This window comes from Equus asinus, chromosome 18 (genome assembly GCF_041296235.1).
Source record: "Equus asinus isolate D_3611 breed Donkey chromosome 18, EquAss-T2T_v2, whole genome shotgun sequence".
In the NCBI taxonomy this organism is placed as follows: Eukaryota; Metazoa; Chordata; class Mammalia; order Perissodactyla; family Equidae; genus Equus; species Equus asinus.
In genome coordinates, this window is record NC_091807.1 from 44,181,365 (window position 1) to 44,197,876 (window position 16,512).

Consider the following 16,512-nt stretch of genomic DNA (forward strand, 5'->3'; position numbering starts at 1 on the left):
GCCAAGCGGTTCTGGCATAGGCGGCAGGTGATTTTGCCATGTCCAGAATGTGGTTCCAGCGAGTCGAACATGTGGTTCCGGCGTGTCCAGCAGGTGTTTCCGGTCTGTCCAGCAGGTGGTTCTGGGGTGTCCGGCATGAGGTTCTGGCACGTCTGAGAGGTGGTTCCGGCCGGCCCGACATGCGTTTCCGGAGTGTCCGCCACGTGGTTCAGGCACGTCTGAGAGGTGGTTCCAGCATGCCCGGCAGGTTTTCCCGGAGAGTCCTCCAAGTGGTTCTGGCGTAGCCCGCAGGTGATTTTGGTGTGTCCGGCAGGTTGTTCCGTTCTGTCCGATAGGTTGTTCCGGCATGTCCAGCACGTGCTTCTGGCACTTCTGAGAGGTGGTTCTGGCATGCCGGGCAGGTTATTCCGGAGTGTCCGGTAAGTGGTTCTGGTGTAGCCGGCAGTTCATTTTGGCGTGTCTGGCACATGGGTCCTGCGAGTCGAGCAGGTGGTTGCGGCGTGCTCGGCAGGTGGTCCAGGCATGTCCGGCAGGTGGTTCCAGTCTGTCCAGGACGTGGTTCCAGCGTGTCCGGCACGTGGTTCTCTTACGTCTGAGAGGTGGTTCCTGCATGCCTGGCAGGTTATTGCGGATTGTCTGCCAGGTGGTTCTCTCATAGCCAGCTGTTGATTTTGGCCTGTCAGGCAGGTGGTTCTGGTGAGTCCAGCAGGTGGCTCCGGCGTGCTCGGCAGGTGGTTCTGGCATGTCTGGCAGGTGGTTCCGGCGAGTTGAGCAGCTGGTTCCAGCCTGTCCGTCAGGTTAGGGTTAGGGATAGGGTTAGGGTTACGGTTAGGGTTAGGGTTTAGGGTTTGGGGTTAGGGGTTAGGGTTAGGGGTAGGGTTAGGGTTAGGGTTACGGTTGGGTTAGGGTTTAGGGTTAGGCTTAGGGTTAGGGGTTAGGGTTAGGGTTAGGGTTTGGGGATAGGGTTAGGGTTAGGGTTAGGGTTAGGGCCCGGCACGTGGTTCCGGCGAGGCAAGCAGGTGGCTCCGGCGCGCTCGGCAGGTGCTTCCGCTGGGCCCGGCAGGTGGTTCCGGCGAGGCGAGCAGGTGGCTCCGGCGTGCTTGGCACGTGCTTCCGCTGGGCCCGGCAGGTGGTTCCGGCGAGGCGAGCAGGTGGCTCCGGCGCGCTCGGCAGGTGCTTCCGCTGCACCCGGCAGGTGGTTCCGGCGAGGCGAGCAGGTGGCTCCGGCGGGCCGGGCAGGTGGTTACGGCGAGGCGAGCAGGTGGCTCCGGCGCGCTCGGCAGGTGCTTCCGCTGCGCCCGGCATGTGGTTCCGGCGAGGCGAACAGGTTGTTCCTGCGTGCTCGGCAGGTGGTTCAGTTGGGTCTGGCAGGTGGTTTCGGTCTGTTTGGGGTGTCGTTCCAGCATCTCAGGCACATGGTTCTGGCACGTCTGAGAGGTGGTTCCGGCTGGCCCAACAGGTGTTTCTGGAGTCTCCGCCAAGTGGTTCTGGCGTAGCTGGCAGGTGATGTTGGCGTGACTGGCAGGTGGTTCCAGCCAGCCCGGCAGGTGTTTCCGGAGTGTTCACCAACTGGCTGTGGCGTAGCCGGCAGGTGATTTTGGCGTGTCCGACAGGTGGTTCTGGCGAGTCGAGCAGGTGCTTCCGGCATGCTCGGCAGGTGCTTCCGGTGTCATTGGCATGTGGTTCTGGCAGGTCTGAGAGGTGGTTCCGGCATGCCTGACAGGTGATTCCGGAGTGTTCGCCAAGCGGTTCTGGCATAGGCGGCAGGTGATTTTGCCATGTCCAGAATGTGGTTCCAGCGAGTCGAACATGTGGTTCCGGCGTGTCCGGCAGGTGTTTCCGGTCTGTCCAGCAGGTGGTTCTGGGGTGTCCGGCATGAGGTTCTGGCACGTCTGAGAGGTGGTTCCGGCCGGCCCGACATGCGTTTCCGGAGTGTCCGCCACGTGGTTCAGGCACGTCTGAGAGGTGGTTCCAGCATGCCCGGCAGGTTTTCCCGGAGAGTCCTCCAAGTGGTTCTGGCGTAGCCCGCAGGTGATTTTGGTGTGTCCGGCAGGTTGTTCCGTTCTGTCCGATAGGTTGTTCCGGCATGTCCAGCACGTGCTTCTGGCACTTCTGAGAGGTGGTTCTGGCATGCCGGGCAGGTTATTCCGGAGTGTCCGGTAAGTGGTTCTGGTGTAGCCGGCAGTTCATTTTGGCGTGTCTGGCACATGGGTCCTGCGAGTCGAGCAGGTGGTTGCGGCGTGCTCGGCAGGTGGTCCAGGCATGTCCGGCAGGTGGTTCCAGTCTGTCCAGGACGTGGTTCCAGCGTGTCCGGCACGTGGTTCTCTTACGTCTGAGAGGTGGTTCCTGCATGCCTGGCAGGTTATTGCGGATTGTCTGCCAGGTGGTTCTCTCATAGCCAGCTGTTGATTTTGGCCTGTCAGGCAGGTGGTTCTGGTGAGTCCAGCAGGTGGCTCCGGCGTGCTCGGCAGGTGGTTCTGGCATGTCTGGCAGGTGGTTCCGGCGAGTTGAGCAGCTGGTTCCAGCCTGTCCGTCAGGTTAGGGTTAGGGATAGGGTTAGGGTTACGGTTAGGGTTAGGGTTTAGGGTTTGGGGTTAGGGGTTAGGGTTAGGGGTAGGGTTAGGGTTAGGGTTACGGTTGGGTTTGGGTTTAGGGTTAGGCTTAGGGTTAGGGGTTAGGGTTAGGGTTAGGGTTTGGGGATAGGGTTAGGGTTAGGGTTAGGGTTAGGGCCCGGCGCGTGGTTCCGGCGAGGCGAGCAGGTGGCTCCGGCGCGCTCGGCAGGTGCTTCCGCTGGGCCCGGCAGGTGGTTCCGGCGAGGCGAGCAGGTGGCTCCGGCGTGCTTGGCACGTGCTTCCGCTGGGCCCGGCAGGTGGTTCCGGCGAGGCGAGCAGGTGGCTCCGGCGCGCTCGGCAGGTGCTTCCGCTGCACCCGGCAGGTGATTCCGGCGAGGCGAGCAGGTGGCTCCGGCGCGCCCGGCAGGTGCTTCTGCTGGGCCTGGCAGATGGTTCCGGCGAGGCGAGCAGGTGGCTCCGGCGCGCCCGGCAGGTGGTTACGGCGAGGCGAGCAGGTGGCTCCGGCGCGCTCGGCAGGTGCTTCCGCTGCGCCCGGCAGGTGGTTCCGGCGAGGCGAGCAGGTTGTTCCTGCGTGCTCGGCAGGTGGTTCAGTTGGGTCTGGCAGGTGGTTTCGGTCTGTTCGGGGTGTGGTTCCAGCATCTCAGGCACATGGTTCTGGCACGTCTGAGAGGTGGTTCCGGCTGGCCCAACAGGTGTTTCTGGAGTCTCCGCCAAGTGGTTCTGGCGTAGCTGGCAGGTGGTTCCAGCCAGCCCGGCAGGTGTTTCCGGAGTGTTCACCAACTGGCTGTGGCGTAGCCGGCAGGTGATTTTGGCGTGTCCGACAGGTGGTTCTGGCGAGTCGAGCAGGTGCTTCCGGCATGCTCGGCAGGTGCTTCCGGTGTCATTGGCATGTGGTTCTGGCAGGTCTGAGAGGTGGTTCCGGCATGCCTGACAGGTGATTCCGGAGTGTTCGCCAAGCGGTTCTGGCATAGGCGGCAGGTGATTTTGCCATGTCCAGAATGTGGTTCCAGCGAGTCGAACATGTGGTTCCGGCGTGTCCGGCAGGTGTTTCCGGTCTGTCCAGCAGGTGGTTCTGGGGTGTCCGGCATGAGGTTCTGGCACGTCTGAGAGGAGGTTCCGGCCGGCCCGACATGCGTTTCCGGAGTGTCCGCCACGTGGTTCAGGCACGTCTGAGAGGTGGTTCCAGCATGCCCGGCAGGTTTTCCCGGAGAGTCCTCCAAGTGGTTCTGGCGTAGCCTGCAGGTGATTTTGGTGTGTCCGGCAGGTTGTTCCGTTCTGTCTGATAGGTTGTTCCGGCATGTCCAGCACGTGCTTCTGGCACTTCTGAGAGGTGGTTCTGGCATGCCGGGAAGGTTATTCCGGAGTGTCCGGTAAGTGGTTCTGGTGTAGCCGGCAGTTCATTTTGGCGTGTCTGGCCATGGGTCCTGCGAGTCGAGCAGGTGGCTCCGGCGCGCTCGGCAGGTGCTTCCGCTGGGCCCGGCATGTGGTTCCGGCGAGGCGAGCAGGTGGCTCCGGCGTGCTTGGCACGTGCTTCCCCTGGGCCCGGCAGGTGGTTCCGGCGAGGCGAGCAGGTGGCTCCGGCGCGCTCGGCAGGGGCTTCCGCTGGGCCTGGCAGTTGGTTCCGGCGAGGCGAGCAGGTGGCTCCGGCGCGCCGGGCAGGGGGTTCCGGCGAGGCGAGCAGGTGGCTCCGGCGCGCTCGGCAGGTGCTTCTGCTGGGCCCGGCTGGTGTTTCCGGCGAGGCGAGCAGGTGGCTCCGGCGCGCTCGGCAGGTGCTTCCGCTGCGCCCGGCAGGTGGTTCCGGCGAGGCGAGCAGGTGGCTCCGGCGTGCTTGGCACGTGCTTCCGCTGGGCCCGGCAGGTGGTTCCGGCGAGGCGAGCAGGTGGCTCCAGCGCGCTCGCCAGGTGCTTCCGCTGCACCCGGCAGGTGGTTCCGGCGAGGCGAGCATGTGGCTCCGGCGCGCCCGGCAGGTGCTTCCGCTGGGCCTGGCAGGTGGTTCCGGCGAGGCGAGCAGGTGGCTCCGGCGCGCCCGGCAGGTGCTTCCGCTGGGCCTGGCAGTTGGTTCCGGCGAGGCGAGCATGTGGCTCCGGCGCGCTCGGCAGGTGCTTCCGCTGCGCCCGGCAGGTGCTTCCGGCGAGGCGAGCAGGTTGTTCCTGCGTGCTCGGCAGGTGGTTCAGTTGGGTCTGGCAGGTGGTTTCGGTCTGTTCGGGGTGCGGTTCCAGCATCTCAGGCACATGGTTCTGGCACGTCTGAGAGGTGGTTCCGGCTGGCCCAACAGGTGTTTCTGGAGTCTCCACCAAGTGGTTCTGGCGTAGCTGGCAGGTGATGTTGGCGTGACTGGCAGGTGGTTCCAGCCAGCCCGGCAGGTGTTTCCGGAGTGTTCACCAACTGGCTGTGGCGTAGCCGGCAGGTGATTTTGGCGTGTCCGACAGGTGGTTCTGGCGAGTCGAGCAGGTGCTTCCGGCATGCTCGGCAGGTGCTTCCGGTGTCATTGGCATGTGGTTCTGGCAGGTCTGAGAGGTGGTTCCGGCATGCCTGACAGGTGATTCCGGAGTGTTCGCCAAGCGGTTCTGGCATAGGCGGCAGGTGATTTTGCCATGTCCAGAATGTGGTTCCAGCGAGTCGAACATGTGGTTCCGGCGTGTCCGGCAGGTGTTTCCGGTCTGTCCAGCAGGTGGTTCTGGGGTGTCCGGCATGAGGTTCTGGCACGTCTGAGAGGTGGTTCCGGCCGGCCCGACATGCGTTTCCGGAGTGTCCGCCACGTGGTTCAGGCACGTCTGAGAGGTGGTTCCAGCATGCCCGGCAGGTTTTCCCGGAGAGTCCTCCAAGTGGTTCTGGCGTAGCCCGCAGGTGATTTTGGTGTGTCCGGCAGGTTGTTCCGTTCTGTCTGATAGGTTGTTCCGGCATGTCCAGCACGTGCTTCTGGCACTTCTGAGAGGTGGTTCTGGCATGCCGGGCAGGTTATTCCGGAGTGTCCGGTAAGTGGTTCTGGTGTAGCCGGCAGTTCATTTTGGCGTGTCTGGCACATGGGTCCTGCGAGTCGAGCAGGTGGTTCCGGCGTGCTCGGCAGGTGGTCCAGGCATGTCCGGCAGGTGGTTCCAGTCTGTCCAGGACGTGGTTCCAGCGTGTCCGGCACGTGGTTCTCTTACGTCTGAGAGGTGGTTCCTGCATGCCTGGCAGGTTATTGCGGATTGTCTGCCAGGTGGTTCTCTCATAGCCAGCTGTTGATTTTGGCCTGTCAGGCAGGTGGTTCTGGTGAGTCCAGCAGGTGGCTCCGGCGTGCTCGGCAGGTGGTTCTGGCATGTCTGGCAGGTGGTTCCGGCGAGTTGAGCAGCTGGTTCCAGCCTGTCCGTCAGGTTAGGGTTAGGGATAGGGTTAGGGTTACGGTTAGAGTTAGGGTTTAGGGTTTGGGGTTAGGGGTTAAGGTTAGGGGTAGGGTTAGGGTTAGGGTTACGGTTGGGTTAGGGTTTAGGGTTAGGCTTAGGGTTAGGGGATAGGGTTAGGGTTAGGGTTTGGGGATAGGGTTAGGGTTAGGTTTAGGGTTAGGGCCCGGCGCGTGGTTCCGGCGAGGCGAGCAGGTGGCTCCGGCGCGCTCGGCAGGTGCTTCCGCTGGGCCCGGCAGGTGGTTCCGGCTAGGCGAGCAGGTGGCTCCGGCGTGCTTGGCACGTGCTTCCGCTGGGCCCGGCAGGTGGTTCCGGCGAGGCGAGCACGTGGCTCCGGCGCGCTCGGCAGGTGCTTCCGCTGCACCCGGCAGGTGGTTCCGGCGAGGCGAGCAGGTGGCTCCGGCGCGCCCGGCAGGTGCTTCCGCTGGGCCTGGCAGGTGGTTCCGGCGAGGCGAGCAGGTGGCTCCGGCGCGCCGGGCAGTTGGTTCCGGCGAGGCGAGCATGTGGCTCCGGCGCGCTCGGCAGGTGCTTCCGCTGCGCCCGGCAGGTGGTTCCGGCGAGGCGAGCAGGTTGTTCCTGCGTGCTCGGCAGGTGGTTCAGTTGGGTCTGGCAGGTGGTTTCGGTCTGTTCGGGGTGCGGTTCCAGCATCTCAGGCACATGGTTCTGGCACGTCTGAGAGGTGGTTCCGGCTGGCCCAACAGGTGTTTCTGGAGTCTCCGCCAAGTGGTTCTGGCGTAGCTGGCAGGTGATGTTGGCGTGACTGGCAGGTGGTTCCAGCCAGCCCGGCAGGTGTTTCCGGAGTGTTCACCAACTGGCTGTGGCGTAGCCGGCAGGTGATTTTGGCGTGTCCGACAGGTGGTTCTGGCGAGTCGAGCAGGTGCTTCCGGCATGCTCGGCAGGTGCTTCCGGTGTCATTGGCATGTGGTTCTGGCAGGTCTGAGAGGTGGTTCCGGCATGCCTGACAGGTGATTCCGGAGTGTTCGCCAAGCGGTTCTGGCATAGGCGGCAGGTGATTTTGCCATGTCCAGAATGTGGTTCCAGCGAGTCGAACATGTGGTTCCGGCGTGTCCGGCAGGTGTTTCCGGTCTGTCCAGCAGGTGGTTCTGGGGTGTCCGGCATGAGGTTCTGGCACGTCTGAGAGGTGGTTCCGGCCGGCCCGACATGCGTTTCCGGAGTGTCCGCCACGTGGTTCAGGCACGTCTGAGAGGTGGTTCCAGCATGCCCGGCAGGTTTTCCCGGAGATTCCTCCAAGTGGTTCTGGCGTAGCCCGCAGGTGATTTTGGTGTGTCCGGCAGGTTGTTCCGTTCTGTCCGATAGGTTGTTCCGGCATGTCCAGCACGTGCTTCTGGCACTTCTGAGAGGTGGTTCTGGCATGCCGGGCAGGTTATTCCGGAGTGTCCGGTAAGTGGTTCTGGTGTAGCCGGCAGTTCATTTTGGCGTGTCTGGCACATGGGTCCTGCGAGTCGAGCAGGTGGCTCCGGCGCGCTCGGCAGGTGCTTCCGCTGGGCCCGGCATGTGGTTCCGGCGAGGCGAGCAGGTGGCTCCGGCGTGCTCGGCAGGTGGTCCAGGCATGTCCGGCAGGTGGTTCCAGTCTGTCCAGGACGTGGTTCCAGCGTGTCCGGCACGTGGTTCTCTTACGTCTGAGAGATGGTTCCTGCATGCCTGGCAGGTTATTGCGGATTGTCTGCCAGGTGGTTCTCTCATAGCCAGCTGTTGATTTTGGCCTGTCAGGCAGGTGGTTGTGGTGAGTCCAGCAGGTGGCTCCGGCGTGCTCGGCAGGTGGTTCTGGCATGTCTGGCAGGTGGTTCCGGCGAGTTGAGCAGCTGGTTCCAGCCTGTCCGTCAGGTTAGGGTTAGGGATAGGGTTAGGGTTACGGTTAGGGTTAGGATTTAGGGTTTGGGGTTAGGGGTTAGGGTTAGGGGTAGGGTTAGGGTTAGGGTTACGGTTGGGTTAGGGTTTAGGGTTAGGCTTAGGGTTAGGGGTTAGGGTTAGGGTTAGGGTTTGGGGATAGGGTTAGGGTTAGGGTTAGGGTTAGGGCCCGGCGCGTGGTTCCGGCGAGGCGAGCAGGTGGCTCCGGCGCGCTCGGCAGGTGCTTCCGCTGGGCCCGGCAGGTGGTTCCGGTGAGGCGAGCAGGTGGCTCCGGCGTGCTTGGCACGTGCTTCCGCTGGGCCCGGCAGGTGGTTCCGGCGAGGCGAGCAGGTGGCTCCGGCGCGCTCGGCAGGTGCTTCCGCTGCACCCGGCAGGTGGTTCCGGCGAGGCGAGCAGGTGGCTCCGGCGCGCCCGGCAGGTGCTTCTGCTGGGCCTGGCAGATGGTTCCGGCGAGGCGAGCAGGTGGCTCCGGCGCGCCCGGCAGGTGGTTACGGCGAGGCGAGCAGGTGGCTCCGGCGCGCTCGGCAGGTGCTTCCGCTGCGCCCGGCAGGTGGTTCCGGCGAGGCGAGCAGGTTGTTCCTGCGTGCTCGGCAGGTGGTTCAGTTGGGTCTGGCGGGTGGTTTCGGTCTGTTCGGGGTGTGGTTCCAGCATCTCAGGCACATGGTTCTGGCACGTCTGAGAGGTGGTTCCGGCTGGCCCAACAGGTGTTTCTGGAGTCTCCGCCAAGTGGTTCTGGCGTAGCTGGCAGGTGATGTTGGCGTGACTGGCAGGTGGTTCCAGCCAGCCCGGCAGGTGTTTCCGGAGTGTTCACCAACTGGCTGTGGCGTAGCCGGCAGGTGATTTTGGCGTGTCCGACAGGTGGTTCTGGCGAGTCGAGCAGGTGCTTCCGGCATGCTCGGCAGGTGCTTCCGGTGTCATTGGCATGTGGTTCTGGCAGGTCTGAGAGGTGGTTCCGGCATGCCTGACAGGTGATTCCGGAGTGTTCGCCAAGCGGTTCTGGCATAGGCGGCAGGTGATTTTGCCATGTCCAGAATGTGGTTCCAGCGAGTCGAACATGTGGTTCCGGCGTGTCCGGCAGGTGTTTCCGGTCTGTCCAGCAGGTGGTTCTGGGGTGTCCGGCATGAGGTTCTGGCACGTCTGAGAGGTGGTTCCGGCCGGCCCGACATGCGTTTCCGGAGTGTCCGCCACGTGGTTCAGGCACGTCTGAGAGGTGGTTCCAGCATGCCCGGCAGGTTTTCCCGGAGAGTCCTCCAAGTGGTTCTGGCGTAGCCCGCAGGTGATTTTGGTGTGTCCGGCAGGTTGTTCCGTTCTGTCCGATAGGTTGTTCCGGCATGTCCAGCACGTGCTTCTGGCACTTCTGAGAGGTGGTTCTGGCATGCCGGGCAGGTTATTCCGGAGTGTCCGGTAAGTGGTTCTGGTGTAGCCGGCAGTTCATTTTGGCGTGTCTGGCACATGGGTCCTGCGAGTCGAGCAGGTGGTTCCGGCGTGCTCGGCAGGTGGTCCAGGCATGTCCGGCAGGTGGTTCCAGTCTGTCCAGGACGTGGTTCCAGCGTGTCCGGCACGTGGTTCTCTTACGTCTGAGAGGTGGTTCCTGCATGCCTGGCAGGTTATTGCGGATTGTCTGCCAGGTGGTTCTCTCATAGCCAGCTGTTGATTTTGGCCTGTCAGGCAGGTGGTTGTGGTGAGTCCAGCAGGTGGCTCCGGCGTGCTCGGCAGGTGGTTCTGGCATGTCTGGCAGGTGGTTCCGGCGAGTTGAGCAGCTGGTTCCAGCCTGTCCGTCAGGTTAGGGTTAGGGATAGGGTTAGGGTTACGGTTAGGGTTAGGGTTTAGGGTTTGGGGTTAGGGGTTAGGGTTAGGGGTAGGGTTAGGGTTAGGGTTACGGTTGGGTTAGGGTTTAGGGTTAGGCTTAGGGTTAGGGGTTAGGGTTAGGGTTAGGGTTAGGGTTTGGGGATAGGGTTAGGGTTAGGGTTAGGGTTAGGGCCCGGCGCGTGGTTCCGGCGAGGCGAGCAGGTGGCTCCGGCGCGCTCGGCAGGTGCTTCCGCTGGGCCCGGCAGGTGGTTCCGGCGAGGCGAGCAGGTGGCTCCGGCGCGCTCGGCAGGTGCTTCCGCTGCACCCGGCAGGTGGTTCCGGCGAGGCGAGCAGGTGGCTCCGGCGCGCCCGGCAGGTGCTTCCGCTGGGCCTGGCAGGTGGTTCCGGCGAGGCGAGCAGGTGGCTCCGGCGCGCCGGGCAGTTGGTTCCGGCGAGGCGAGCATGTGGCTCCGGCGCGCTCGGCAGGTGCTTCCGCTGCGCCCGGCAGGTGGTTCCGGCGAGGCGAGCAGGTTGTTCCTGCGTGCTCGGCAGGTGGTTCAGTTGGGTCTGGCAGGTGGTTTCGGTCTGTTCGGGCTGTGGTTCCAGCATCTCAGGCACATGGTTCTGGCACGTCTGAGAGGTGGTTCCGGCTGGCCCAGCAGGTGTTTCTGGAGTCTCCGCCAAGTGGTTCTGGCGTAGCTGGCAGGTGATGTTGGCGTGACTGGCAGGTGGTTCCAGCCAGCCCGGCAGGTGTTTCCGGAGTGTTCACCAACTGGCTGTGGCGTAGCCGGCAGGTGATTTTGGCGTGTCCGACAGGTGGTTCTGGCGAGTCGAGCAGGTGCTTCCGGCATGCTCGGCAGGTGCTTCCGGTGTCATTGGCATGTGGTTCTGGCAGGTCTGAGAGGTGGTTCCGGCATGCCTGACAGGTGATTCCGGAGTGTTCGCCAAGCGGTTCTGGCATAGGCGGCAGGTGATTTTGCCATGTCCAGAATGTGGTTCCAGCGAGTCGAACATGTGGTTCCGGCGTGTCCGGCAGGTGTTTCCGGTCTGTCCAGCAGGTGGTTCTGGGGTGTCCGGCATGAGGTTCTGGCACGTCTGAGAGGTGGTTCCGGCCGGCCCGACATGCGTTTCCGGAGTGTCCGCCACGTGGTTCAGGCACGTCTGAGAGGTGGTTCCAGCATGCCCGGCAGGTTTTCCCGGAGAGTCCTCCAAGTGGTTCTGGCGTAGCCCGCAGGTGATTTTGGTGTGTCCGGCAGGTTGTTCCGTTCTGTCCGATAGGTTGTTCCGGCATGTCCAGCACGTGCTTCTGGCACTTCTGAGAGGTGGTTCTGGCATGCCGGGCAGGTTATTCCGGAGTGTCCGGTAAGTGGTTCTGGTGTAGCCGGCAGTTCATTTTGGCGTGTCTGGCACATGGGTCCTGCGAGTCGAGCAGGTGGTTCCGGCGTGCTCGGCAGGTGGTCCAGGCATGTCCGGCAGGTGGTTCCAGTCTGTCCAGGACGTGGTTCCAGCGTGTCCGGCACGTGGTTCTCTTACGTCTGAGAGGTGGTTCCTGCATGCCTGGCAGGTTATTGCGGATTGTCTGCCAGGTGGTTCTCTCATAGCCAGCTGTTGATTTTGGCCTGTCAGGCAGGTGGTTCTGGTGAGTCCAGCAGGTGGCTCCGGCGTGCTCGGCAGGTGGTTCTGGCATGTCTGGCAGGTGGTTCCGGCGAGTTGAGCAGCTGGTTCCAGCCTGTCCGTCAGGTTAGGGTTAGGGATAGGGTTAGGGTTACGGTTAGGGTTAGGGTTTAGGGTTTGGGGTTAGGGGTTAGGGTTAGGGGTAGGGTTAGGGTTAGGGTTACGGTTGGGTTAGGGTTTAGGGTTAGGCTTAGGGTTAGGGGTTAGGGTTAGGGTTAGGGTTTGGGGATAGGGTTAGGGTTAGGGTTAGGGTTAGGGCCCGGCAGGTGGTTCCGGCGAGGCGAGCAGGTGGCTCCGGCGTGCTTGGCACGTGCTTGCGCTGGGCCCGGCAGCTGGTTCCGGCGAGGCGAGCAGGTGGCTCCGGCGCGCTCGGCAGGTGCTTCCGCTGCACCCGGCAGGTGGTTCCGGCGAGGCGAGCAGGTGGCTCCGGCGCGCCCAGCAGGTGGTTCCGGCGAGGCGAGCAGGTGGCTCCGGCGCGCTCGGCAGGTGCTTCCGCTGGGCCAGGCTGGTGTTTCCGGCGAGGCGAGCAGGTGGCTCCGGCGCGCTCGGCAGGTGCTTCCGCTGCGCCCAGCAGGTGGTTCCGGCGAGGCGAGCAGGTTGTTCCTGCGTGCTCGGCAGGTGGTTCAGTTGGGTCTGGCAGGTGGTTTCGGTCTGTTCGGGGTGCGGTTCCAGCATCTCAGGCACATGGTTCTGGCACGTCTGAGAGGTTGTTCCGGCTGGCCCAACAGGTGTTTCTGGAGTCTCCGCCAAGTGGTTCTGGCGTAGCTGGCAGGTGATGTTGGCGTGACTGGCAGGTGGTTCCAGCCAGCCCGGCAGGTGTTTCCGGAGTGTTCACCAACTGGCTGTGGCGTAGCCGGCAGGTGATTTTGGCGTGTCCGACAGGTGGTTCTGGCGAGTCGAGCAGGTGCTTCCGGCATGCTCGGCAGGTGCTTCCGGTGTCATTGGCATGTGGTTCTGGCAGGTCTGAGAGGTGGTTCCGGCATGCCTGACAGGTGATTCCGGAGTGTTCGCCAAGCGGTTCTGGCATAGGCGGCAGGTGATTTTGCCATGTCCAGAATGTGGTTCCAGCGAGTCGAACATGTGGTTCCGGCGTGTCCGGCAGGTGTTTCCGGTCTGTCCAGCAGGTGGTTCTGGGGTGTCCGGCATGAGGTTCTGGCACGTCTGAGAGGTGGTTCCGGCCGGCCCGACATGCGTTTCCGGAGTGTCCGCCACGTGGTTCAGGCACGTCTGAGAGGTGGTTCCAGCATGCCCGGCAGGTTTTCCCGGAGAGTCCTCCAAGTGGTTCTGGCGTAGCCCGCAGGTGATTTTGGTGTGTCCGGCAGGTTGTTCCGTTCTGTCCGATAGGTTGTTCCGGCATGTCCAGCACGTGCTTCTGGCACTTCTGAGAGGTGGTTCTGGCATGCCGGGCAGGTTATTCCGGAGTGTCCGGTAAGTGGTTCTGGTGTAGCCGGCAGTTCATTTTGGCGTGTCTGGCACATGGGTCCTGCGAGTCGAGCAGGTGGTTCCGGCGTGCTCGGCAGGTGGTCCAGGCATGTCCGGCAGGTGGTTCCAGTCTGTCCAGGACGTGGTTCCAGCGTGTCCGGCACGTGGTTCTCTTACGTCTGAGAGGTGGTTCCTGCATGCCTGGCAGATTATTGCGGATTGTCTGCCAGGTGGTTCTCTCATAGCCAGCTGTTGATTTTGGCCTGTCAGGCAGGTGGTTCTGGTGAGTCCAGCAGGTGGCTCCGGCGTGCTCGGCAGGTGGTTCTGGCATGTCTGGCAGGTGGTTCCGGCGAGTTGAGCATCTGGTTCCAGCCTGTCCGTCAGGTTAGGGTTAGGGATAGGGTTAGGGTTACGGTTAGGGTTAGGGTTTAGGGTTTGGGGTTAGGGGTTAGGGTTAGGGGTAGGGTTAGGGTTAGGGTTACGGTTGGGTTAGGGTTTAGGGTTAGGCTTAGGGTTAGGGGTTAGGGTTAGGGTTAGGGTTAGGGTTTGGGGATAGGGTTAGGGTTAGGGTTAGGGTTAGGGCCCGGCAGGTGGTTCCGGCGAGGCGAGCAGGTGGCTCCGGCGTGCTTGGCACGTGCTTGCGCTGGGCCCGGCAGCTGGTTCCGGCGAGGCGAGCAGGTGGCTCCGGCGCGCTCGGCTGGTGCTTCCGCTGCACCCGGCAGGTGGTTCCGGCGAGGCGAGCAGGTGGCTCCGGCGCGCCCAGCAGGTGGTTCCGGCGAGGCGAGCAGGTGGCTCCGGCGCGCTCGGCAGGTGCTTCCGCTGGGCCAGGCTGGTGTTTCCGTCGAGGCGAGCAGGTGGCTCCGGCGCGCTCGGCAGGTGCTTCCGCTGCGCCCAGCAGGTGGTTCCGGCGAGGCGAGCAGGTTGTTCCTGCGTGCTCGGCAGGTGGTTCAGTTGGGTCTGGCAGGTGGTTTCGGTCTGTTCGGGGTGCGGTTCCAGCATCTCAGGCACATGGTTCTGGCACGTCTGAGAGGTTGTTCCGGCTGGCCCAACAGGTGTTTCTGGAGTCTCCGCCAAGTGGTTCTGGCGTATCTGGCAGGTGATGTTGGCGTGACTGGCAGGTGGTTCCAGCCAGCCCGGCAGGTGTTTCCGGAGTGTTCACCAACTGGCTGTGGCGTAGCCGGCAGGTGATTTTGGCGTGTCCGACAGGTGGTTCTGGCGAGTCGAGCAGGTGCTTCCGGCATGCTCGGCAGGTGCTTCCGGTGTCATTGGCATGTGGTTCTGGCAGGTCTGAGAGGTGGTTCCGGCATGCCTGACAGGTGATTCCGGAGTGTTCGCCAAGCGGTTCTGGCATAGGCGGCAGGTGATTTTGCCATGTCCAGAATGTGGTTCCAGCGAGTCGAACATGTGGTTCCGGCGTGTCCGGCAGGTGTTTCCGGTCTGTCCAGCAGGTGGTTCTGGGGTGTCCGGCATGAGGTTCTGGCACGTCTGAGAGGTGGTTCCGGCCGGCCCGACATGCGTTTCCGGAGTGTCCGCCACGTGGTTCAGGCACGTCTGAGAGGTGGTTCCAGCATGCCCGGCAGGTTTTCCCGGAGAGTCCTCCAAGTGGTTCTGGCGTAGCCTGCAGGTGATTTTGGTGTGTCCGGCAGGTTGTTCCGTTCTGTCCGATAGGTTGTTCCGGCATGTCCAGCACGTGCTTCTGGCACTTCTGAGAGGTGGTTCTGGCATGCCGGGCAGGTTATTCCGGAGTGTCCGGTAAGTGGTTCTGGTGTAGCCGGCAGTTCATTTTGGCGTGTCTGGCACATGGGTCCTGCGAGTCGAGCAGGTGGTTGCGGCGTGCTCGGCAGGTGGTCCAGGCATGTCCGGCAGGTGGTTCCAGTCTGTCCAGGACGTGGTTCCAGCGTGTCCGGCACGTGGTTCTCTTACGTCTGAGAGGTGGTTCCTGCATGCCTGGCAGGTTATTGCGGATTGTCTGCCAGGTGGTTCTCTCATAGCCAGCTGTTGATTTTGGCCTGTCAGGCAGGTGGTTCTGGTGAGTCCAGCAGGTGGCTCCGGCGTGCTCGGCAGGTGGTTCTGGCATGTCTGGCAGGTGGTTCCGGCGAGTTGAGCATCTGGTTCCAGCCTGTCCGTCAGGTTAGGGTTAGGGATAGGGTTAGGGTTACGGTTAGGGTTAGGGTTTAGGGTTTGGGGTTAGGGGTTAGGGTTAGGGGTAGGGTTAGGGTTAGGGTTACGGTTGGGTTAGGGTTTAGGGTTAGGCTTAGGGTTAGGGGTTAGGGTTAGGGTTAGGGTTTGGGGATAGGGTTAGGGTTAGGGTTAGGGTTAGGGCCCGGCAGGTGGTTCCGGCGAGGCGAGCAGGTGGCTCCGGCGTGCTTGGCACGTGCTTGCGCTGGGCCCGGCAGCTGGTTCCGGCGAGGCGAGCAGGTGGCTCCGGCGCGCTCGGCAGGTGCTTCCGCTGCACCCGGCAGGTGGTTCCGGCGAGGCGAGCAGGTGGCTCCGGCGCGCCCAGCAGGTGGTTCCGGCGAGGCGAGCAGGTGGCTCCGGCGCGCTCGGCAGGTGCTTCCGCTGGGCCAGGCTGGTGTTTCCGTCGAGGCGAGCAGGTGGCTCCGGCGCGCTCGGCAGGTGCTTCCGCTGCGCCCAGCAGGTGGTTCCGGCGAGGCGAGCAGGTTGTTCCTGCGTGCTCGGCAGGTGGTTCAGTTGGGTCTGGCAGGTGGTTTCGGTCTGTTCGGGGTGCGGTTCCAGCATCTCAGGCACATGGTTCTGGCACGTCTGAGAGGTTGTTCCGGCTGGCCCAACAGGTGTTTCTGGAGTCTCCGCCAAGTGGTTCTGGCGTAGCTGGCAGGTGATGTTGGCGTGACTGGCAGGTGGTTCCAGCCAGCCCGGCAGGTGTTTCCGGAGTGTTCACCAACTGGCTGTGGCGTAGCCGGCAGGTGATTTTGGCGTGTCCGACAGGTGGTTCTGGCGAGTCGAGCAGGTGCTTCCGGCATGCTCGGCAGGTGCTTCCGGTGTCATTGGCATGTGGTTCTGGCAGGTCTGAGAGGTGGTTCCGGCATGCCTGACAGGTGATTCCGGAGTGTTCGCCAAGCGGTTCTGGCATAGGCGGCAGGTGATTTTGCCATGTCCAGAATGTGGTTCCAGCGAGTCGAACATGTGGTTCCGGCGTGTCCGGCAGGTGTTTCCGGTCTGTCCAGCAGGTGGTTCTGGGGTGTCCGGCATGAGGTTCTGGCACGTCTGAGAGGTGGTTCCGGCCGGCCCGACATGCGTTTCCGGAGTGTCCGCCACGTGGTTCAGGCACGTCTGAGAGGTGGTTCCAGCATGCCCGGCAGGTTTTCCCGGAGAGTCCTCCAAGTGGTTCTGGCGTAGCCCGCAGGTGATTTTGGTGTGTCCGGCAGGTTGTTCCGTTCTGTCCGATAGGTTGTTCCGGCATGTCCAGCACGTGCTTCTGGCACTTCTGAGAGGTGGTTCTGGCATGCCGGGCAGGTTATTCCGGAGTGTCCGGTAAGTGGTTCTGGTGTAGCCGGCAGTTCATTTTGGCGTGTCTGGCACATGGGTCCTGCGAGTCGAGCAGGTGGTTCCGGCGTGCTCGGCAGGTGGTCCAGGCATGTCCGGCAGGTGGTTCCAGTCTGTCCAGGACGTGGTTCCAGCGTGTCCGGCACGTGGTTCTCTTACGTCTGAGAGGTGGTTCCTGCATGCCTGGCAGGTTATTGCGGATTGTCTGCCAGGTGGTTCTCTCATAGCCAGCTGTTGATTTTGGCCTGTCAGGCAGGTGGTTGTGGTGAGTCCAGCAGGTGGCTCCGGCGTGCTCGGCAGGT